The sequence below is a fragment of the Zingiber officinale genome, chromosome 10A (genome assembly GCF_018446385.1).
Source record: "Zingiber officinale cultivar Zhangliang chromosome 10A, Zo_v1.1, whole genome shotgun sequence".
NCBI classification, from domain to species: Eukaryota; Viridiplantae; Streptophyta; class Magnoliopsida; order Zingiberales; family Zingiberaceae; genus Zingiber; species Zingiber officinale.
Window position 1 is genome coordinate 90,418,262 of NC_056004.1, and position 25,249 is coordinate 90,443,510.

Genomic DNA, 25,249 nt, shown 5'->3' on the forward strand with positions numbered 1-25,249 from the left:
TGCTTTGCCGAGCTAACTCTATCATCAAAGCTCGATTCAATGCATCGAGTAAGATGTAATCCCTAATCCAAGTACATGCAATCCTGTATAAAGCGCATCATCGAGTTACGTCCTCATGACTAACTCTGGACAAAGCGTGCCCGGAGGAATTGATATTATACTCGGTCATCGAGCGATTATTACGCCTCGGACTCATAAAATCACGTGAGCCATCTGATAGGACAGTGGAAAGAAACGGCTCTCAAAAGCCTCTCTGAACCTGGTCCATGTGACGTTGCGCTCACCAATAATTGAACGCTGAGTAACCCACCAGGCATTAGCTTCATCCCGTAAATGATAAGCAGCCAGCTCTGCTTTCTCCCACTCGGAGCAAGCCATATAGAAGAAAGTCTGCTCCATAGTCTCTATCCATGACAGAGCCATACTCGGATCGAGATCTCCGCGGAAAAGAGTGAAACGAGTCTTCATCGACTCGGCCAGTGCTGGAATCCTAGCTCGTGCAGCGACAATATCAGTGAGCTGTGTCGGGACGGCTGCAGGAACTGGCGGAAACACTGGAGCTGATACTACAGGTGGTACCGCGGAATAAATCGGAGGAGGAACTCCCGATGCTGCTGTATATACCGGAGCATAAGCCGTCGGTGGTACTGCCTGGGGAACAAAAGTGGTGGCAACTGGAGGTACGGTAGAATAAGGTACCGGATATGGTGCAGCTGCTGCTACTGTAGGCACTGGGGGCACTGGTGTCGGGTACACTGTAGGTCCAAGTGGCGGTGGTCCTGAATACACCGTAGGCTGCGCTGGAGCAGATGTCGGGTACACCAATGGTACTCCTGATGGTACGGTAAACAGGGTAGGCGTGGATACCGTCGGTGTGGCCAAAGTAGGTATCTCTACAGGAGCTATCGGAATTTGAGAGCCCGATGCTCCCGCTGCATCCTGAGTCTGTCCCTGACTGACAGGCTCACTAACAGTGGGCATCTCTGGCATATCCAGAGATCCCGTGGTCCTCCAGCACCACGTCTCGCAGCAATACGAGTAGATCGTCTCATATCTTACAGATATCAATACCAATATAACAAACATAAAATAACAACATACCTACTTGCTGTCTGGAGATGTTCCGTCGCTGTCCAGTCCCCAACCTTTGACCTCAAAATTCGAACGAGATATATCGCCGGAAATCCAAATAAATCCGAAACGGAAATCCGAAACATAACCATATCGAAAATCCGATAATGCCCAGTTTGACTCGCAAACCTGGCTAACCCAAATATCCTGAATACCAACAACAGGTATCCGATAAATCTCCCGAACACCAAAAGCAGGTATCATAACCTCGCTGTGATACCAAATAATAAATTGGTATCAGCTAAATCTCGAAAATCCAAAATACGAAACAAAAGATCGTAAAACTGTGCTCTGATACCACTAAATTGGTATCAGATAAATCCCGAAAATCCAGAACACATAGCAAGTATCGTAAACCTGCTCTGATACCACTAAATTGTCACGCCCCCAGAAGAGTCCCTGTCCGAGAAAATTTCGGCAGCATCTCCCCTGTACGGCGGACAATCAAAATTTTCTACAAGCACTAAATACTCAGCCACAGGCGGCTGGAATAATAACAGTAATGAAAATCAATCACCACGCAGTTTATATATATATATTCAGCCTCTGGCTGACACAACCACGCAGTAAAAATACTCTGACTCGAAATCAACCCTACTCAACTACACTCGTAAAGCCCAAATCCGATTTTTTTTCTTACCTCTTCTGCCGTTCAGGCAGGCATGTAGTAGAGTAAATCCAAATCATACGAAAAGTTCATCCAACGGAAAGATTCCATACAATATCCATATGTAAGTCCAAAACAAAACTAAAATAAAGTCTGATAGCGAAAAGCTAAAATGAAACAACTCAAAAACCAGCAGCGGAGTAGCACTACGTGCAGTGGGGACTAGCGACTGGAACTCCCTCCTGACAGCATCAACCTGAAAATAACAACAATGGAGGCGGGGTGAGTCCAACACTCAGCAGGTACAGTTGATATGCAAAGTAAAGAAATAACACCTAGCACTAATCATGCGTACAGTCTCCTGATAAAGATAAAGGTAACTACAAACTGAAGAAGACAGGAGAGAATCTGTACTAACCAGGACCCGGTAAAAGGACAAACAGTCCGAAAGGTATAGAAGACCTGTATGCATGTCAATCAAGGTATCCAAGCAATGTGCAGCATATAAGTGCAACAAACACAAACACAAACAATAAATGCATCATGCATATGATGCCAATGTCATGGTCACCCCTGACGCCAGTCAGCCGACTCACAACAACAGTGGGACCGAGTGGGTAGGGCTGTGACAACCGTGCACTCTGCAACACTACTCCTGATGAGTGATCGAGTGGACGGGATGCTGTCGGAGTACATACGTACTCCTACCCCAAATCATAAATGGGGGAGCGCAATGCTCTCATCTCCCGGTACACTATGACGGGGAGGAATCTCTAACGTGCTACACGCTGCGTCACACTACCCCTGAGCGGATCAACGGAGCACCGGAAGAGTCAAACTGACGTGCTACCACGCTGTATCTCGCTACCCATGAGCGTCACAACGGAGCACCGAACAGTGATGAAACTGGCAATGTGCTCGACAATAATGGAGCAATCTATCGCACAGCATGCGATCATGCAAATGGTGCATGTCACTAAGCATGGTAATATACTAATCCAACCTCTGGACATATCATAATGTGCACGAAAGCGAATAAATCATATCAAGATATACTGATCAATAAGGTAGCAAACCTAGGTCCTGAACATGTGAAACGTGGTTATATCACTACCCATGAGCATGATAGATCAGGTACAAGACCAATACGAGATGCAATCAAACAATCAATCAAACAGGTAACATGTATTGGGCAGTGATTAACCGAAATAAATAGGAAACACAATTAATGCAACATATTATTTTCATTACTAAGCATATCAAAGACAATAAGTCAAAAGTACCCCTCTCCAATAAAAGTCGTATCCAAAATAGATCCCGCGTCGAGATACTCGTCTCGAGTCAAGGTCCTGTATCAATACGAGATATATATTTAGCTAAAATTCCAATATAAATAGCTAAATAAAAGCTCGACACTAAATTAAGTAAAACCCTAATCACATATACTCAATTTACCTTTTTAAATCTAATAGTTAATTAGGGTTAGCAACTAAATCCCCAATCAACCCATTAGATTAAATCCAAACCCAATTCCCTTACCACATAAACATCTAACTACAAAACGCATCAAATTCCTACCCTTACCTAAATTCACAGCCTTGATTGTTGATCCACACACACGATTTGTTGTTGCCAGCAAAGGTATATTGCTGCTGTAAACAAATAAAACACCAATGTAATCAATTAACCCACTAACATAAGAATTTGCAAACACAGAACCCTACCTGCCTTACCCAAATCTTCTTCCTCTCTGTCAATAGGCTATAGAAATCTGTTGATGCTCGAAATCTTGTGGCCGACGACAATACAGAGGGAAGAAGGCTTGTTTACTGACACTAGGCAGAGGAACAAATTGGCTACCGAATCTGGGCAATTGGAGTAGGGGTATGCACTGCTCCGTCCGGCCTCAAGTGATGGCATCGCCTGGTGCGGCTCGGGAAGGAAGAGTCGGCCGGAGAACTAGGGCTCGACGGCGGCCCGGCGCTAGGGCAAAGAGGTGCGTCGTCGGCACCTAGGGCAAGAAATCGCTCGGCTCCTGCTCGGTGTCAGCAATGCTCGGGCACAAGGGAAACACCGGGGTCGCGATCGGGAACCGAGAACTGGCGGCTCGGTTGCTGGCGGCTAGGGCACAGAATCAGTGAGGAAGAAAAGGAAGTGGGTGGCGGCGAGGAAGAAAGGCTCGGCTTCACCGAGAAGAGGAGAAGATAAAGAGAGGAACCGCCGTGGCCGGCGGTTAGGGCACCGAAGGAGAAGGCACGCGGCGGCGTCGGGGAGAAGAAGGAAGGGTGCGGGAATGAGAAGAAACAACAAAAAAAAAAAAAAAAAAAAAAAAAAAAAATTAAATAAGAAAAGGAAAAAGAGATAAATAAATAAATCTTTTCCTCTCTTAAATGGGTAGCCCAAACAGGCTTTCTCGAGGCCTCGTTTTTATCCCCGTGCACTCGTCCATACGAGCTCCGAAAAATTCCCGAAAAATGTCCAAAAATTCCGGAAAATTCCCTTATTAAAAATTATCATTTTTCCGGTATTTTACATGAATACTTTCCAAAATAGTTCTGTTCAAAAAACTTAATACTAAGTTTTGGTCTAACTAGCTCATGTTTGACTGGGGTAGCTTCGGTCAGATCCACTAAATCTAGTGCACCAGGTAGCATACACAAGATTTAGCCTAGACATTCCTTCGACAAAGCTTCCTTGACATATTATCATCCAAATCCATTTCAATGTTATGTTGTTAGGGTTGGTAAATCTTTTTAACTAACCGTTCTAAACTAGTAGCATAAAGAAAAGATGCATGACATGGTATATCAGATAAGTATGCTTTTAAAGTTATTAATAAGTTAAAGTTATTAATTATTGATTTAATATTAATTTATTGATTAGGGTTAACTAATTTAGTTTTATTTTAAAGTTATTTTAGTTTGCTTTTTAAAGAACACTTGAGTTAATTTAAGTTTAAGTTTAGTTTGAATTAAGTTTTTTTTAAATTTAGTTTTAGTTTTATTAATTTGAAGTTTGAATTAAATTTTGATTAATTTAAAGTTGTAATTAATTTTAGATTTTAAGTAATGTTTTTACATTTAATTTTACATTTAAATTAAATTTGGTTTTTATAATTAGGTTTAATATTTGAATTAAAGTTTTAAAATAATTTTAATTAAGTTTTTAGTTAAATTTGAAAAAGGTTATTAAACCCATGTTAGATTCAAACTTAGCTTTGGGTTAATCAAGCAAGCTTCATAAGGATAAGTTTTCAGTTCAGTAGCGAGGCATATGACCTTCTTGTGTATCAACGGTAGACCATTTGCTGAATACTTTCCAAAATAGTTCTGCCCAAAAAACTTAATACTAAGTTTTGGTCTAATTAGCTCATGTTTGACTGGAGTAGCTTCAATTAGATCCAATAAGTCTAGTGCACCAGGTAGAATACACAAGATTTAGCCTAGACATGCCTTCGACAAAACTTCTTGGACGTACTATCATCTCAATCCATTCCGATGCTATGTTGTTAGGGTTTGGTAAACCTTTTTAACTAATCGCTCTAAACTAGTAGCATAAAGAAAAGATGCATGACATGGTATATATCAGATAAGTATACATGATCATGACAAGTCAATGAATTCAAACAAGTCATATTATTTTTATTGTTATAGTTGTTTTATTATTATTGCTTTATTGTTGTTATATTATTATTTATTATTATTGTTATTGTTATAGTTGATTAGTTTCATAATTAAAGGGTGTATGATTATAATTAGGTTTGTGGAAATTTTGTTTCAGATTTGGTTTTGATTTATAACTTAAATCTAGATTTTGTAGTTGATAAAATTATTAATAATATTTTCTAATTTATCAATTTTATTTTTTAAAACATTATTTAATTTTTCTAGTTTTCTAAAATTTGATTTTAAATTTAATTTATAGTTTGGTTTTTTATTTTTATTTTCTAAATTTTTAGTTAAATTTTGCTTATTGTTAATTAATTTTAGAACATTATTATTTTAATTTAAATTCAAATTCTCTTGAATAAATAAATTTTGATGATCTAGGTCTTGATTAAGGTTTTGGTTGATTTGATCAATTTTAATTACATTTGAATTATTTAAATTTTTATTAATTAAATTAGTTTTGTTAAGTAATGTAGGATTTTTATGCTTTTTTAAATTCATAGTACAATTCAAAAAAGAGGGATCTAAAACATACAATTTTTCATGTAACATAAATTGTTTTACCTTAATTGCTCCCCTTGGATCCTTGGATCTTGATTTCGGACATTGAGATTTGTAGTGTCCCATCTTTTTGCACTTAAAACAATCGATGTGGTCCTTCATTTTCCGGACTCTAGGCATCGGTTCCTCCTTTGCCTCCAATTGTGCAAATCGGTTCTTTGGACATTTACTTTTGTAATGCCCTTTTCTCTGCAATTAAAACATGTTATGTGTTCTTTAAATTTTATATTTACAAGATTACCTTTTGAATCCTCATTAGAATTCTCCCCCTTGACCATTGTCATTTCTAATTCAGTCTCTAGCATTTGGTCGGACTTAGGTTTAGGTTTGGAGACATGTTCTGACTTGAGTTCGGATCCATTAGCCACTAGTGCGATGAAGTTGATTTGGTCTTATTCTTCTAGATCCGACTCTGAGGATAACTCTCCAGATTCAGACTCGGATTCGAACTCACTTTCGCCTTGATCTTTTAGCCTCGACGGAGTCTCATGAATCTCGATCAATTTGGTCCACATCTCGAATGCGTTCTTGTAATCTTCTAATTGACACAAAACTTTATTAGGCAAAACACTAATTAAAATGTCTATTACCTTTGTGCTTGCTTCTGAGTTTTGAGAAGATTGTCTCAGTGCGATCCAGTTGTCGAATTGTTGCTTCCAACGAAGCATTCCATCATTTGCCTCTAGGAATTGAAGTATACTTGATTGTACGGTGGAAGGTCATAGATGCTTCGCCCTTCTTGATATGACATCGACATTCTTGAATAAAATAAAACAAAAAACCGATTTCCAAGACTTTGGTCTTGGGATTAGTAGTGCTTGAAAGTAAAAAAAAATATTCTGAAAGAAAGAATAAATGGAGAAAAGAAAAAGTTTTAAAAATGCTTTGAAAAACGGTTAAGTAAATTCAGAGCTTACGAGGCTCTGATACCAATTGTTGGATCGGATGAGTGCAATAGAGGGGTGAATATCGCACTTTTAAAACTTTTCTTTTACTTTAGAAAATAGAGTCGTGCAGCGGAAAGTAGAATGAAAAACTCGTTTGATTACTTCGTTCGAAGTTTAGGTCGACTCTTACTCCAAGGCCCGCGATCCTTGACAGCATCGATGGGTAATCCACTATAACTCTTCTTTTCAAAAACCTCGGAAAGAAGTAGTGCGTACAAATGAGCAAGATAGTAACAACCTACTATCTTATTGATAAATGAATATAATGCAAGCTAAAATAATATACCGACAAATGTGAAAGTTGAAGCTTAGGTCGGTACTTCCAGACGGAGTAGCTTGAAGAGTTGTAGATGACTTATAGCACGAGCAGCTTACGCAGAGGAGAGCTTTGAGATAATCAGTAAGCATTGTATAGCCTTAGACCTCGAGCTTCTTTTTATAAGATCGTCAATGTTCGGTCGACCAATCCCTGGGTTCGGTCGACCGAACCAGCTTCCTTCCTTCCTGGCTGAGATCCGATCGATGTTGATTCGATCTTCGGCATTAATTGATCATTAAGGGTTCGGTCGACCGATCCCTTTGTTCGGTCGACCGAATAGGCTCCTTCCCTGTTCCTCGATATTTGCCATGATTTACATTTACTGTGACTTTAATATTGATCATTCGGTCGACCGATCCTCTGGTTCAGTCGATCGATCAGTGTAGCTTCCTGCTGCTTTTGATCGTTGCTTAAACTGACCTGTGCTGAGTCATCCTGGTTCGGTCGATCATTCCCTACATTCGGTTGACCGATCCGGCCGAACTTGCAACACAGAGTTAAACAAAGTATCCCTGCAACACAAAGGTTAGCACAGTAATATATAGTGCATGAGTAATATTAGACAATAGAACTGTCTTGATCTCAACTTGGAAACCTTCCCGATTTCTTCAATTGGATCAACGACCCTAGGTTGTTCCCTTCAGGAACCCAACCTCACTGTCACTCCTCCAGTTGTTTACCTCAACTTACCTGCCAAAGATGGTCCTCCAGACATGTTTGGACTTTGCCTACTCAGTGTCTGATCGCCTGATCCACTAAGATCTTTCCTACAATACTATATTAGCCAACAGCAATAATAATGTAGAATACAATGGTAAACCTAAACCTAGATTTACCTAGATCCGCTGGTCCGATCGACCGCGCGCGGTCGACTAGAAACCATCCGATCAACCTTGCTTGGAGTTCACTCCTCCAAGACTTCTCATTACCTAAGGTTATCTCCCCCTAGGTTTTCCACCACTTGGCTTCACTCACCAAGACTCAGTATTCGGCTACACATGGATCAGGTCCTCCAAACCTATCCACTTGCCTTCCACGATATACCGAGATTTCCCTTGCCTCAATATTCGGCTACCTAGGGATCAGGTCTTCCAGACCTATCCACCTGGCTTCCACGATCTACCAAGATTTCCCTTGCCTAGCCTGCAACTAGGACTTTCTTTGCCTAGCCTACAACTAGGACTTCCCTTGCCTAGCCTACAACTAGGACTTCCCTAGATCAAGCTCCATACTTAACATACTTAAACATATTTATCTGACATTAAAACCTTGGAGGTCGATTGCACCAACATACTTATACTTTGCCATTATAGCAATGACTGATCAAGGTGAGTTGGCTACCGGCAAAAAAACTCATAGCTCTAAGGTCCATAGCCTACTGTGGTTGTCGGAGTAGAGTAGGGTTGTGGTGGTCGTGGTTACGATGGCCGGAGTAAAGGTGAGGCGATAGTGGGAGGTTCTCACATTGCTGCCAGTTGGATCAAGAAAAGAGGACTCAGTAAAGTCATAGAGTGGCGGTTGTGGATTGATCGAGGAGGAGATATGGCTTCCTAGAACGGACCTGTGGTGGGGAGGACACGCAGCACCGGCAATGGCACTGTGGTAGCCATCGTGGTGACTGTGGTGGCATCAGCAACACGCGTGAAGGGGGTGGCGCAGGCTTCTTCTTCGACAGCATCTCACGAGGTCCAAATGGTGGCACCGGCGACCACATTAGAGGGGAAAGGAGGTGGCATCGGCTTGGGTTGCCCGTGAGTAGGAGGCAGTGTCCGTGATAGAACCCTTGGCGGGGTAGGACATGTGATGGTGGTGTTGTTGGCAAGTTGGGCGACGGTGGCTTCGACGGCGCAAGAGGGGCGTCACCCGAGGGAGGCCAATAGATCTCACTTGTGTCCAAAGAGGGAGTGGGCGATGACGCTCACACCATAGTCGGCAGCGTTGGCGAGTCAGGTGGTTGTGAGAAAAATTAGGGAGGGAGGGTAAATGAATTAGGTCACAGTAACAAAATGGATTGTATACTCAGATTTATATATTAAACTTTAGGTTAATTAATCCAATCAACATCCACTTAAATGATATTCCAAATAGACTTTCTCTAAGCCTAATAAATTTATATACTTAAACATGTTATACGGACTCTGTTTAAATCTATTTTTTTAAATTCCTAGAAAATTTTATAACGTTATTTCTTAAATAATACTTATTATTTAATTGTTATATCTCATATTCTCCCCCACTAATAAAAATTTAATCCCTAAATTTCCTACTTAAGTGTGATAAGTAACGAAAGCATGTTCAAATAGTTCAATTACTGAAGAACATTATATGCACCTTAAGCAAACAGGTGTGGATATCGAGCTTGGATCTTTTCTTCAAACTCCCAAGTTACTCCTTATTAGTATATATATGACGTTTTCATCCGACTTCAACGAGTGGGATTATTTTGTTTTGCAATTGATGCTCCTTGTCATCTAGGATTTGTATAGGAACTTCTCAGCAAAAATAGGAAACTCCATATCCACAAAAGCTCCCCACTATTCTGTAAAATCCTTCCCGTGCACCATATAACTCAAAAGCTCTCATTCCCAATAGGTTAGGCACCAGAGATGCATGCAAAACAATTTGGTTTGGAAAACATCAGAGAAATCTGTACTTTACAGTTTCAAAAGTTCCGTTGTTCAATTCCATAGAAGCACTTGTACTTTTCTGAACTTACTTTTCTGAATTTAGAACAAACTCAATGCTTAAAGAATTTCTGCATTACGGAGATCATTTTCAGAAACCAGATTCAAATTCCAGAAAATTGCAAGCATGATCATCCAACATGTTTGAGTAGCTGCATAATTTCTAGGTTAACAGCTGAATACTAACTCTATGTACTTGGTGTGGTTCTATTATTTCTCTTAGCTCTAGTATCAAAAAGTGTATATGTTCCTTGTATCAAAAAAAAAAAAACTCCCTTCAAGAAGAGAATTAAACCAGAAATCATTCAAGAGAACATGACTCAACCATTTTGCATTAAATCCAGAATTTTAGTCTCACTGTTTTTTCCTTGATACTTGAACACTTGGTACTTTCTTCAGGATTTCAGCATCCCTACCAACTTTAACTGTGGGCAATGTATGAATTCAAGATCAATTTCAGAACTCAAGCTTTAGTTCCTGAGACAACACTGCGTTTTGAATTCTGCATTCTGTTTCAGAATTGTTTATTCAAGGGAATCTCAGTTAAAATCACGAAGGGTTTAGCTTAGAATGAGTTCACATTTAGCATTGAACTGCTAGGAGCTTGAATTCAATGTGTTACTGATAAGAAACCACAAAAGACATTGGCACATGAACTGGTTTTTTTTCCTATTAATTCATTTTAAGAATTCCAGATCAGGGAATTTCAGATTCTGAAACTTGACATGATGAGAGATGTTGTAAGACATATAATCCTTCAGGTTACTGAGAGTAGCCTCCTCTTCAAAGTGGTGAAGATGTTCACTCTTTCAGCATCAAACTCTGATTACAAAAATCAGATTACATCACCCAACTTTGCTTGAGCCTTCAATCGAGTTAAGAATTTGAAAGGAAAACTTGGCACACACGTGGCACAATCTGCATTTCTCAAGAACTGGAACACTTCTTGAATTGGTTACTGCACAAGATTTCAGCCAATTTACTTGTTGCTGATGTCTCAGCCAATTCTAAGAGTTTGACCGAAACAACACTTGGAAACTCACTAGTTCCTTTGAAACCATTCCAAACAGTCTCTCCTTTATAACTCTTCTCCCATAGCACTTCACAATTCAGAAAAACTGAATTCCAGAATTGGGTTCTGAAAATTCTGCAACAAAGTTGCTAAAAATCTCCATTTGCACTTCTGAAATTAGAAATCTCAAACAACTGAACCAAGATAGCTCCACATACTTGCACATAACCATATCAAATCCCCCCACACTTAAACCTTTGTAGTACACCTTGGCAATATAACTCAACAAAAATTCATCCCAACTCCCAATTCATCCTCAACATCAATCAAAATTGATAGCCCTCTGAACAATGATAGAGTAAAATAAAGTCATCCCCCCTTCAACGCTCACTGCCAACAAATTTAAAGATATCCACCATAGATCAATATTGCATATCTTTATTGTACCAACTAAAGGGATCATACCTTATGGAAAAGTTTGTTGAACTCAATTATAATCCTCTCACATGCAAGATAATTCACTATTGACACCTTCACTAGAGTAGGAATCATGCAAATCTCTGGTCTTGGTCATTGGACATGTCCTCAAAAGTATCTCAATCACAAATTCCACTTGCCTTGAAGGTGGAAAGCTAAGGAATTCATCTAAAAATATATCTAGGAATTCTCAAACGTACAAACTTTCGAGCAAAGTAATGTACTATCCTTATTAAATCTCGTTAACAATAGTAGATACCTTTGACATCGTGAGATAGCAATTGCTTGGCTTATAATACCTAAGCAAATTATTCCTTCGTCGTTAGTCTCAACGAATTTCAAAGATAATTGGTCCAGGGGTTGCATAGTTACTACCCTTACTCGACTATAGCACAACAAGTGGCCAACTAGTACATGTCAAAAAGAATGTCAAATCTCATCATTTCAAGTACTCAAATATCCACAATAGGAGAATGACAATCCAAAGTCCCAAAGGGTCACTTAACTTCTAGGTTGAGAGTCTACCCATTAAGAGGGTATCACCACAATTCTCATAATCTTGCCCATAAATGTTCTCTAACAAGTGTCGACAAATGGGTCAAACATTCTTATCTAAATATAGACTTTAAGACCTTGAGTGAATGATCATGTGGTCTTGAGCTACTTGATGGAGACAATATTAGTTTAGTCGACTAACCATTTCCTTGTAACCCATTATACTATGATTGTTCTACCTAGGATTTAGGAACCTCTGATGATAAGCTATGCACACAATGGTAGAGGAGCACTATCATTAAATAGCTGGTCAAAATAATTATCAATCAACGCTTTGCTCTTCGAAGATCATCTTTTTCAATTTCCACTCAGTTACGGTTGGATCTCATAGGTATTAAGTAGCTAACACCACCTTCCTCACATCATTACGGGTCATATATTCCAATATACCTTCTAGGTTATCTAACCAAGTACGAGAAGTCCATGGTCAAAATCCCCACGGAATCGGATGCATCGATCCTTTACCGACAGTGATAGTATGGGTATATGCTCCTTGTCTATTACCCCAAAATTGACTTCTCCATTTTCCACCAAGTAACAACTTGATCCCATAGATGGTATGCAACTAATTCAGCCTTTTCTGCGTCAGTAAAAGTCATGTATTCAAATGTTCCTTCTAGGTTATCAAACTAGGCACGAGAAACCAAGGGTCGGAATCTCAATGAAACATTATGGGTCAGTCCTTCATTAACCTAACTAATAATGGTATACGTGCTCTATCCCTCATCCAGCTAGTAGTAACAGGAGTTGGTACCACTAGTTGTATGGTAGGTGCAGGTGCTAGTATGGTTGAAGAAATTCCTTGAAACTATAACCCATGATCTCCAATACGTTGTTGACGGACCTGACCCCTGGTTTTCAACTCAGTATCAGTTGGTGCCACAGAAGAACCTACTTCCTCTACATCAAGTTCGAGTTATAAGTGTCAACCGGTCATGTTCATGGTAAATCCCGACTGTGATTGCAAATAAAGCTAACTCACTAAGTGTCATAATGCTAGAAACAAATAAATGAGCACCTAATAGATAGATATAGAAACAACTATACCATCCCACAAAATTGGAGAGAGCCTAACCAATCACACCTCAATTTCTATGATATTCAACTTTTATAATAATAAACTACACCAATTAGTGAACACAAAAGGTAAGATAATCATTAAAGGTATACCTTACTTCCTATAGCTCAGAGTGTCCTTCGGCTTGCTTTGTCCCAAAACAAAAAGTTACATCGAGAGAACAAACCATGAAATTTGAAACACAAAAATAGGCTTCGCAATATGTGGCTTTGATACCAATAAAATTATCCTGCCCTGGAGGTGTACTTGTCCAACAGAAAGGACAATACCCCCTTGTAATTATATTTGATACAACATTATATAAGTCCACAAATTAGAAATAATTACACAACGGATAACATAAAATAACAAACTACACAATAGAGAAATTTACACTATCCACTCATCACATGAAAACTAAAAGTGGCACGTACCTGCATGGCTTAACACAACAAATATCACAACCGAATACCAATACACCACAAGACTAAAATCCATGAACAAAACCAAATGCAAATATAAAGCACCAAGACATAACATGGAAAACACGATCTCGAGTGTGATGTGGGATTGGCAGCTGACCTCTGAGCGACACGACACATTCTCTACTTATTAACCTAAAAATAAAAGGAAAAGTAAGAGGTAGCAAGTATAAAATACTTAGTAGGTATAAGACAGATAGTTCATGATCAGTATATTATAAGGAAATTAAAGGAAATACAGTCTCAGGTAGCATACTTACTATATAAGTAAGAGTATCAGTATAATCAACTACTAATAAAAAACATAAACATTAACATAACCCTCCATACACCTGCTCAACCAGGTATAACCAATAAATCGAGAGTATATACAATAAGTCAAAACCCTACACAAACAAATGCATAACCAGCAAATAACAAGTCCTGACTAGCATAACATGCTACCATGGAAGAACATTCTACCACAGATGGTCTCGTGGGCGAACAGAATAAGGTAGCTATCTAGTTCCCCTGCCACTGACTGTAGGAAAATGCTCTACTACAGATGATCCATTGGGCAGTTATGGTATGTAAACAGTCATTGTCTATGAGAGAACGCTCTACCACCGATGGTCTCGTGGATAGGCAAGATGTATAAGTGTACAATCCAAAATAATAAGTAAGCAGTGATAGTCACCTCTAAGAGTAAACTTTGCTAGCTACACTATGGTACGATCTCACTAGCATATAGTTAAAGCTCAAACAACCGCTACGGTCTATATGCGATAGCTCAATATTACTATATGATCTAATGAGCAGTTCAAATGCATAGACATGCAATAAGTAACAAGTCTAATAACATGTGTATAAGTATTGCAATAGCAAGTGTAATAGTAACAGTCTCAATCAAGGGAATCCTAGTCATCTAGTCATAATATCTCATTTAACTCCCTTATATCATCATGAATATCGTAAACTAACGGGTTTGAAATCAAGTAGTTATGAGGGGCAGTCCAAAGGAGACAATCCAGTGGAATACTCTATCCCTATGCTAAGATATGATATCTATCATGTATAGGTAGGTATAGCCTCATTGACATATATACACTCGCATAAGTATACACGAGTATATGATGTGCGTAGATCTTATAATCATTTATGCATGCTTTGATGCACATCTACTTCCATTTTATTAGCATAATCTATGTTTATTGTACCCTATTTCATTATAATATCATACCTCCATTATATTTTGTTCGGAGATCTACTCTTTGCTTGTTTTGATTGATAGGACGTGATTTGGAGCAAAAACGGAACTTAAATGAAGTCTAGAGCTTCCAGAGTGTCACGGGCATGCGAAAACTAAGTTCTTCCAAGTTCTGGCCATACGGAGACCACACGGCCGTGCGAAGGCCGTGTGGGGGGCGTGTTGAGGCCGTGTGAAGGCCGTGTGGAATTTTCAGCACTGTAGACCAAAAGTAAAATGACCATAACTGTCTGCTCAGTTGGAGTTATGAGTCATTCCAGATATCAAAATGTAGATAACTTCAAGATCTACAACTCTTATGAAGACTTAACCAGATAAAACCAAGTCTTGAAGGTCTAAAGTTCGTTTCTATGAGACACGGCCTTGGCACACGGCCGTGTCAAATCCTGCACTGCACACCAAGATTAAAATAGGCATAACTTTGTGGTCCATTGGAGGTTTGGGCTGTTCTTTATACCGAATTGTAGATAACTACAAGATCTACAACTTTTATGAAGACCCTAACTCAATATTACCACGTTAAGAGGCACTAAAACAGCTTACAAGTATAGGCACGGCCTTGATACATGGTCGTGTCAATTATGCATGGTCGTGCCACTTAACCAGTGCAGAAGATAGGCATGGCTGTGTTAACTCGCACGGTCATGCCACTTAAACAATGCAGAAGATAGGCATGGTCGTGTCAACTCGCACGACCTTGTCACTTAACCAGTGTAGAAGATATGCATGGTCATGTCAACTCGCACGGCCGTGCTACTTAACCAGTGCAGAAGATAGGCATGGCCGTGTGGATCTCACACGACCATGACACGGGTCGTGCGGCACCCGTACCTTACCTTATAAAAGGGTCAAGAACCCTATTCATTAGGGGATCTTTAGTTCAGGACTTCATTCCTCTCCTTGGGAAAGGGTTCTCCCCTTCGGGGGAAACCCTAGAGCTTCATCCACCGTCATCCCTTGACATTCTGTCCATCTCCAGAGCAAGGAGGCATTCCCAAGACATCGGAAACCTCGACAAGCATCTCTTCTTCCCCTTCTTCTCACATCAAGGGTTGTAAGTACACTTTACTTGATGTTTTAGGGTTATTCTTCCCTCACAATGGAGTATATCTCCTTTTCTATGGATGTAGGGAGTAGTTTTGGATAGGGTTTTATGTAAGACTCATGTTTATGCCTTTACTTATTGGATGATTTTGCTTGCTTTGTTTCTATTTGATATGCATGAGACTTGCTGAGATTATATCGTGATACTGATTGATTGTGTAGGAATTGCTAATTTCGTAAAGAGAAGATCTTAGATCGTACACCCAAGGGGCCCTAGTGACAGGGGTAACTCGTTCACGGATATCTAGGATACTCCCTTGAAAGGAGAGGCAACTTCTGCATAAGGAAGTAAGAGACCGAATTAAACCCTTATCTCTATCCTTAATGACACAGATTGGATTTGCATTCTTGTGATCTACCAAGGCGCCCTAGTGATAGGGGCTAACCATAACAGGATTGCATAGGGATCTTCTCCATTTAGTGCTTAAGGATAGCAGCTTTAACTTCCAACGAATGCATGTCGATTGACAACAAGGAAAAGATAGAACATGATACATCAGGTTCCACCACAACGAAACCGAAATCCTAGAATCCATTCCCTAAAGCTCAATTCCCTCCAAGATAGATTCTCTCATCCTTCTCTTTCTCTCTTCAATCACTCTCGTTAGTTTGCAAGCGCCAAAGCCAACTTTCGACCGTCTAGATAACTTACTTTGCGACATCTCTAGTACTTAATCAACAGTCCTTGTGGTTCGACAATCTTTTATATTACTGACGATGAATCCGTGCACTTGCGGAATCGTAACAGTATACTTATAGGTATAAGCCTAAGTGAATAACTAGAATATGATGTAAATGCACGAGTATCAATTGGTAACTATACTATGGTCTTGTAATATCATACATAATTAAACAATGCATGCACTAAAATAAAGGAGACTACATAGATATCAAAATAGATCAAAATATAAACTCAAGCAATAAAAAGTCAAGCTCAAGAAGGAACATAGAGTAGATATCAAGGTAAAATAACTACTACTCAATCAATGCAAATAATAAAATTATGCACTAAGATCAAGGATCTAAAGAAGACAAGCAGGAACTACCCACCTTGAATATGTATCTTGTGCCAAATAACTCCCACATTAAAATGGTCATCTAGAATCAAAGTCCCTATCTAATGATGGTTGATGGTGGCTCATGATTGAAGATCTAGTGTGACGACTTTACCATCAGAGCAATGATTAGTGAAGGTGATTTGGTTGTCGACAAAAAAACTCATGGCTCCAAGGTCCACAGCCTACTGTGGTGGCCAAAGTAGAGTAGAGGCTTGTGGTGACCGGGCTACCATGGTCAAAGCATAGGTGAGGCAGCGATGGGAGGCTCTCACATGGTCGGTGGCTGGAAAAGAGGACATGATACATTCAGATAGGGGCGGTTGTGGATCGATCGGGGAGGAGAGTTGGCATCCCTGAATAGATCCGCTATGGGGAGGAAGTCAAAAGTCAAGGGGACATGGTAGTCAAAAATTAAGGGGGTGTGACAGTCAAAAGTCAAAAAGGCGTGGCAGTCAATAGTCAGAGAGGACGTGGCAGTTAATAGTCAAGGAAGGAAGGGAGTTAGACTGCCCCGCGTTACCATTCGCATAATTCCTGGTCAGTCATAGTTAGGACAAGTCCTCAGATCTGGCACATAAGACAAGGTTGGGACTAGTTCATAGCCTGCCCCCGATTGATCAGATCTTCCAAGTTCAGGCTTTATAGATGGTTCGGGTACTTTTCTAAGACAGCTCCTGACCAGCTCCTCAACGGTCAGATCGAGAAAGCTCTTCGCCACAGTCTTTGATCAAACCCGGGTGACCCACAACAGCTCATTCTCTTTATCAAGGCTCAATCATGCTAGCACGCCTGAGCGGTTAGCCCAAGTGGCCTTCAGCTGAACCTAGGCGGGGAGGATGGCACTAAGCGACAACAGTGTTAGAGAATCATAACCTCCTGTTAGGGAATAACTATCATCCACTAGGGAATATTCTAGTGATCTGCCACCCCTGAGAGTAGAACCTTCCTTCTACCAATCAGAGGTCGTCGTACATCCCCTGTCACTCGACAGGCCTTGATACCCGATATTTTATGACATCGGCCAGTCTCAAGTGGAACGCACAATCATATAAAAAGGGAGGTCCTCTCCCTTGAGTAGGTACGCGCGCACATTCACACTCATCTTCTACAGTTCTCTTTTCTTTCATACACTGCTCTTCCGAGGAAAAAGTACCTGACTTAAGTGTCGGAGGGCTTACACTTGGGACTTTTTTCCTAGTTTCTAGTCTCTAACGCTTCGTGAGCTTGTCTAAATGTGTGCAGAGCCTAAGTACCGTCGATTTCGTTATCACTGTCCTTGAGTTCCACATGGGGGTCCACTTTTCCGACACACATACACAGGATGCATCAAAGTCGCCTCTCCGTCAGCACCAGCGTCATCTCCGCCGATCTTCGTCTGACTTAGATTCCGGACAGGATCAATTTGGCATTGTCTGTGGGAATCTTCTTCACCTATTTTGGGATGTGACGATGGAGGATACCGATAAGATCAACGTCACCATGACAGCCAGAGAGTATGAACTGTTCAAGGAAGCCAAGAGGCGAGCGGCTTCTGAGAGGCACACCACCGTTTAACAACCACACAGGATACCTGTGGCCTCAAAGGGACAGACCCACGCTTCAGATCAGGGGTCTAAGAGGAAACAGCCCGAGGATTTCCCTCGAGCTTTCTATCATGAGCCCGGCTCAGATTTCTACAACAAGAGAGAGCAGCCTCAAGCCTCTACGACTGACAGCTCCCCACCTAGAGACTCAAAAATGGAAAAGGTCATAGTCATCCAGGAGGAGCCGAGGGAGATTCCCGAGGACCTAGTACCCTTCTCTCTAAGGGTACTCGAGGAAAAGCTACCGAAGGGGTACAAGCCCCTGGCTATTGGAGAGTATAACGGTAGCAAGGACCCAGAAGATCACCTCTAGAAATTTCAAAACGTTGCATTGTTGCACCAATACAATGACGTCATTAAGTGTCGGGTGTTCTTAAACACCCTATCAAGCTCAGCATAGAGGTGGTTCAATAGATTGTTGGTCGGCTCCATCACTTGCTTTCAAGATTTCAAAAACACTTTTCTGCATCACTTTGCTAGCAGTAGGTGATACCAAAAGATGAACCACTGCCTGTTTGCCCTCAAACAAGGGTCCGCTGAACCCTTGAAGGCTTACATCAAATACTTCAACCAAGTAGCTCAGGATGTCCCCGTCTGCTACTTCTGATATTTTAATGAGCGCCTTCTCTCATGGTCTAGTGGAAGGGGAGTTCTTCTGAGTCCTCATTAGAGAGCCCATGAAGAATTTCGATGAGATATTGGGAAGGCAGCTAGCTATATTAATGTGGAGGAGGCCCAGACAGCTCGGAGGAAAGAAGATAGAGCGTATGTCCCTGCTAACAAAATAGAAAGGAGACCGCCCCAACCTCCTGCTCGACCCTTTACCCATTCTAAAGATGCCCAACCAAGTTTTCAGCCCGTTCAGGACTCCAGGGCAGCTCAACGGGTAGAAGTTGTCCAAGCTCCTAGACCCAGCCAGTGGGGGCCTTACCACATGTCCCACACCTATTACATGGGAGATTGCGTCCAGTTCGCTCAAGATTCTAGGTGGGCAGCCAAACTTGGCTTGCCTCCCCTCAAGATTGCGCCCAAACTCCTAAGGTTGTTGGACAAGATGCCCACCACCGCGGGATAGTCAAGCAAATCCCTGCCTGAGAAAGTAGGTCAGGGAAGCCAAAAAGCGGGACCTAGCAAGGAGCCGATGGAATCCCCTAATGAGGAGAATAGGGGAAATATCACCATCCGAGAGATTAGCATGATCTCCAGAGGGCCCACGGATGGAGATTCCGCCATGGCCCGAAATTCCCATGAACGCCGCTTAGAGATACACGCAGTAGGGTGCAGCTAGGAACAAGCTGCAGGGCCCTTAATCAGCTTCGGGCCGCAAGACCTGGAGGGAGTGGATCTCCCTCATGAAGATGCCCTCGTAATCAAGGGTGTCATCGCCAACAGCCATGTGGGCAAGGTTTCATTGACACTAAAAGATCTGTCAACGTGCTATTCAAAAATGCATTCTAGGATATGTAGATCGACACCAGTGAGCTCAAACCTGTAGCCACCTCCTTTTACCAGTTCACAGATAATGAAATACGACCAATGGGTCAAATTAAGCTACCCATATCTTTGGGTAGTGGACCATTGGTGAGGACGCAGAGGAGCATCTTCATCGTAGTGGATTCTCCATCCTCCTACAACGTCATTTTAGGGAGACCCGCCCTACACGAATTCAGAGCGACAGTCTCCACCTTTCATTAGAAGATAAAACTCCATGTGGGAGACTAGGTCGGGGAAGTCAAAGGTGAAAAACTAGTCTCCCACAGGTGTTATGTCGACATTGTGAAGGTTGAGACCCGCAAAGCTCAGAGAACCCAGGATGGAGAAATCCATGTCATTCAAGAATAGCCTCTGCCTATAGCAGAAGAACCCATTCTCTGGGAGGATGTCTAGCTTTATCTTGATCGTCCTAAGAGCATCACTCGTGTATCTAACGACTTTCTGACTCAAATTAAGTCACATATGGTCGAATGTCTAGTGCACAATAGGGGCGTCTTCACTTGGTCCCCCAAGGAGCGCCAAACTCTATTTGACGAGAAAGACGCCAAGCTGCAAGTATGAAGGGCCAAATTTGCTAAATTCAAGGAGGAGGAGATCGGTCGGTTGGAAGCCCATAGGGTGGAGTATCTCCGCTCAAGAGATTTCAATCAGATGCAGACTGACCAGACCATCAAGCTATTCGGCTATGGTATTGATGGGGTTGTCAAGTAGCTAAAGGAGGGTGTCTATCATTCCGCCAAGGTTCCTCCATCCTTCATCAAAAGGCAGAAGATTTTGGAAGTGCTCTAGGACGATGTCATCGTCGATTTTGCTTAGTGTTTTCTTTTAAGTCTATTAGTAGTTTCTGGTAGCAGTCATGTAACTCTGTAAAAATCATCTAAGTTTGATACAATGTATGCCCATTCTACACCTTAGAGCTCTCATTTTGTGGATACAATAATTTATAGTTTACTTCTTTTCGTCTTAAGACTTAGCTTTCCCGATCTACTCAGGCGATACTATGAAGAACTTCCACTATAGTGGTCTTTTTTGTTTCTAGGAGAGTTTCCACACTTAACAGTAAGAGCCACTTTACTCGTAACGCAGTCACTCGACCTAACTCTCTAAGACTTAGTCACAGAACCAGCCTTTTTATGAAATGGTGAATTGGCTTGCTTAAGCGTGAGAGCATGCTCAATTATAACTCAATCGAACGACACGAGAGTCTGAGACACTTAGTGCGAAGCTAAGTTCGTTTATAACTCGATCGAATGGCACGAGAGTCTGGGACACTTAGCGTGAGAGCTAAGTTCGCTTATAACTCTGTCGAATGATATGAGAGTCTAGGACACTTAGCGTAAGAACTAAGCTCGCTTATAACTCGGTCGAATGGTAAGAGAGTTTGGGACACTTAACGCAAGAGCCAAGCTCGCTTATAACTTAGTCGAATGACACGAGAGTCTGGGACACTTGGTGCCAGAGCTAAGCTCGCTTATAACTTGATCGAATGATGCAAGAGTCTAGGACACTTGGCGCTAGAGCTAAGCTTGCTTATAACTCAGTCGAACGACATGAGAGTCTGGGATACTTGGCGCGAGAGCTAAACTCACTTATAACTCCGTCGAACGGCATAAAAGCCTGGGACACTTAGCACGAGAACTAAGTTCTCTTATAACTTGGCCAAATGGCGTAAGAGTCTGAGACACTTAGCGTAAGAGCTAAGCTCACTTATAACTCGGTCAAACGACGCGAGTGTCTGGAACACTTGGCGTGAGAGCTAAGTTTGCTTATAACTTGGTCGAACAACGTGAGAGTCTGAGACACTTGACGTGAGAGCTAATCTCACTTATAACTTGGCCGAATGACACGAGAGTCTGGTGTTGGTCCCTTTGCAGGCCGGCAAGAGGGGAGGGGTGAATTGCCTTGAAAAAATAAATTACATCTTTCTCGGTTTTTCAACTTTAATAATAAGACTTGTAACTTTAAATAAAAGAGACTAATTAAAAATAAACTCAGACACAGAGGGTTTACTTGGTTTGCAATCAAAGGATTGCTAATCCAAGGAAAAGATGACGCACTATCTGATGATCTCCTCTGGGCACAGTAGCCTCTTACAACTTGATAGCACAAAAGAATAGTAAAGCACAGAGAAAATGGATTACAAGTTGAGTGAAAAGACTGTGGAGATCAGTGTTATATTTATAGCACTGTTCGAGGCACCCTGAAGGGTCCGAGCACCCTGGGGGGGGGGATAAAATTTTATCCCCCAACGTTCAGATCGAGTCAAAACTCGATCTGGTCAAAATCTTCGGTCCAAGCGCCCCGGTACGTTCCGGGGGCCCCAGAGGGGTTCAGGTGCCCTGATCAGCTCCAGGCGCCCCAGACCCAAAAGTCAACTCTGGTTGGCTTTTTCTGTTTGGTAGCTCTGCTTCGGTTAAGCTCGTCTCGGTTCGGGTCTTCAACTCCGGCTCTGCTAGCTTAGGTGATTTCGGCCATCTGGAATAGGGCTCACCCGAACCCAAGTTCGGGCCTACTCCTCGAGCAGCCTTCCTTCCCGGTTTTTCGTCCCTCGAACGTCGCATACGTTCTTCTCGTCCACCGGTGTACTCTTCCGCGGTCACCTCGTCCCTCGGACGCACCGAGCCCGTCGGCTCTCTCCCCGTGCCATCCTTCTCGTTAGCCGTGTCTTCCGCTCAACTTCCTGTGTTCCTAAGCTCCTGCACACTTAGACACAAGGGTTAGACAAAACAGGACCTAACTTAACTTGTTTGATCACATCAAAACACCTTGGGGTTTCAATAATCTCCCCCTTTTTGATGTGAGCAACCCAAGTTAAGTTAGGGTAAACAAATGCAATAAAAACAATTGATTTTGCAAATAAGTCCAAAACAGATTTTCAATTTGTTTTATACCACCCCCTAGACTTAACATACTTCTCCCCCTTTGATCACATAAAAAAATTGGGGTTCTTTTTAACAAGTCTAAGGTAAATTCTAACTTAAAAAAAAAATTAAGTGTTAAAAATTTAAGTTATAAAATTTCTAAGAAATAATTTTCAAAGTCTTTGAAAACATAATTTTTAAGTTTAAAAAAAAATTCAATTTAAGTTAAAAAAAAATAAAAAAGAAATTTCTAAGCAAAAACTTTAAAAAAAATTCTTTTTCTTTTTTTTTTAAAATTTGCAATAGAAACATTTTCTATGTTATACAAAATTTTCAAAACAAATATTTACAAACTTTTAAGCATTATTTAATTCTAATTTTAATACTTTTTCCATAAAGTTAATTAAACATTTGATTTCAATATTTTGGCTTCCAGGAAGTGGCGAGGCACTAGACTTTCTTCGTTATTGGAGCAACAACCACTTCCTTAGACAAAGCCTCATAAAGAAACTATCTGTTTAACTTTCTCGCTGAAAATGCTAAGTTTAATTTTTAAATTCAAGTTAAACATGTTTTCGGAACCCAATAGAGGTTCCTACCTACAAGGTTAATCAAGTATTTCCTAGGTACATAGGCTTTTGATATTTTTCTAATTTGACTTTGGTGAAACCTATAATACCAGTTTAGTCCTCTATAATTTTTAAAACCAAAAATATTTGAACCGTTAGATTTTCTCAATCTTTCTATTTCTTCTTTTAATTTTTCATTTTCAAGTTTCAATTTATCAAAATTCTCTATTAGACATGATTTTGTCAAAATTCTTTTTGTTTCTAAAATTTCATTTTTTAATTTGGTATTTTTATTTTCTAATTTATACATGGATTTTGCCATAGACTTAATACCAAAGTAAAGTTGATCAGGAGGTAAGAGGCATACATTACTTACCATATCAGACATGAAGCCTGATTCTCCCCCTGCTTCGCTGCATTCATCTGACGTCCCTCCCCCTTCATCGATGTTGAGTTCTGATGTACTTTTCCCTTCATATATTGCCATCAGTGTTATCCCGGCATATTCTTGAATCTCGGACTCAGATGATGAACTATCGTCCCAAGTTGCTTTTAGATTCTTATGCTTCTTGGGTATCTTGACTTGTCCTGCTTTAGTTCTGGGCAGTCTTCTTTTAAGTGTCCTTCCTTTTGACACTGGTAGAAATGCATTCTTCTTCTATCTTGGATTCTTTTTATTCTGCGTTTCTTTAAATTTATTATATCTAAAAAACTTTTTAAAATTTCTTACCATATATGCTTCCTGATCCTTTTCTGAATCTGACTTGGGTTCTTCCTTCTTAGTTGCATTTAGTGTGATCATCTAGCTTGACTCCTTTGTTGTCCCTGCACACCTGGTTTCATGTAATTCAAGAGTAGAGAACAATTCTTCTAAAGTACTTACCTCCAGGTCTTTTGAAATATAGTAGGCGTCGACGATTGATGTCCATCCTGAAGTTCTGGGAAACGCATTGAGTGCATAGCGTATGGTGTCCCAGTTTGTTATCGTTTCACCGAGGTTCTCGAGACCAGTAATCAATTCCTTTACCTTTGCGTGTAGATCGGCTACCTTCTCACCTTTTTCTAGACGGATGTTCGTCAGTCTGTTCTAAAGGATATCTCTTCTTGCTAGCTTGACTTCGGATGTTCCTTCGTGGAGTTCCAGAAACTTCTCCCAGAGTTCTTTGGCCGACGAGTAGCTTCCGATGCAGTTGACTTCTTAAGGAGGCAACACGCTTAGCAGGTGATATTTCGCAAGGTTGTTCGCTACGGAATCACTCTGCTCCTTCTTTGTCCACTGGCTCTCTTCTTTTTCTTCTCCATTCTGATTCGTCGGAGCTACAAAGTCATACTTTATTATTAACCGAATTTCAAAATCAATTTTCAGGAATACCTCCATACGACGCTTCCAGTTTGCGAAGTCCCCCTCGAATTTTGGTGGAACAATGCTTGGTCTGGCCATCTTGTTGCTTCAATCGGCGGTTAGTCCTCCTGAAGTGTCTTGCTCTGATACCACTTATTGGTCCCTTTGGAGGCCGGCAAGAGAGGAGGGTGAATTGCCTTGAAAAAATAAATTACACCTTTCTCGGGTTTTCAACTTTAATAATAAGACTTGTAACTTTAAATAAAAGAGACTAATTAAAAACAAACTCAGACACAGAGGGTTTACTTAGTTTGCAATCAGAGAATTGTTAATCCAAGGAAAGGATGACGCACTATCTGATGATCTCCTTTGGGCGGAGTAGCCTCTTACAGCATTGACAGCACAAAAGAATAGTAAAGCACAGAGAAAATTGATTACAAGTTGAGTGAAAAGACTGTACAGATCAGTGCTATATTTATAGCACTGTTCGGG

The 25,249-nt window shown here is 40.9% G+C and overlaps 1 long non-coding RNA gene across 1 annotated transcript; it reads right to left on the reverse strand.

The window, feature by feature from the left end:
- Nucleotides 1-1,953: 1,953 nt before the first annotated feature.
- Nucleotides 1,954-3,897, reverse strand: LOC122027872. Its single transcript, XR_006124556.1, has 3 exons — nt 3,472-3,897; nt 3,323-3,390; nt 1,954-1,994 (listed from the first exon to the last, which is right to left on the reverse strand). It is a non-coding gene; the product is annotated as an uncharacterized LOC122027872 (long non-coding RNA).
- Nucleotides 3,898-25,249: the final 21,352 nt, after the last annotated feature.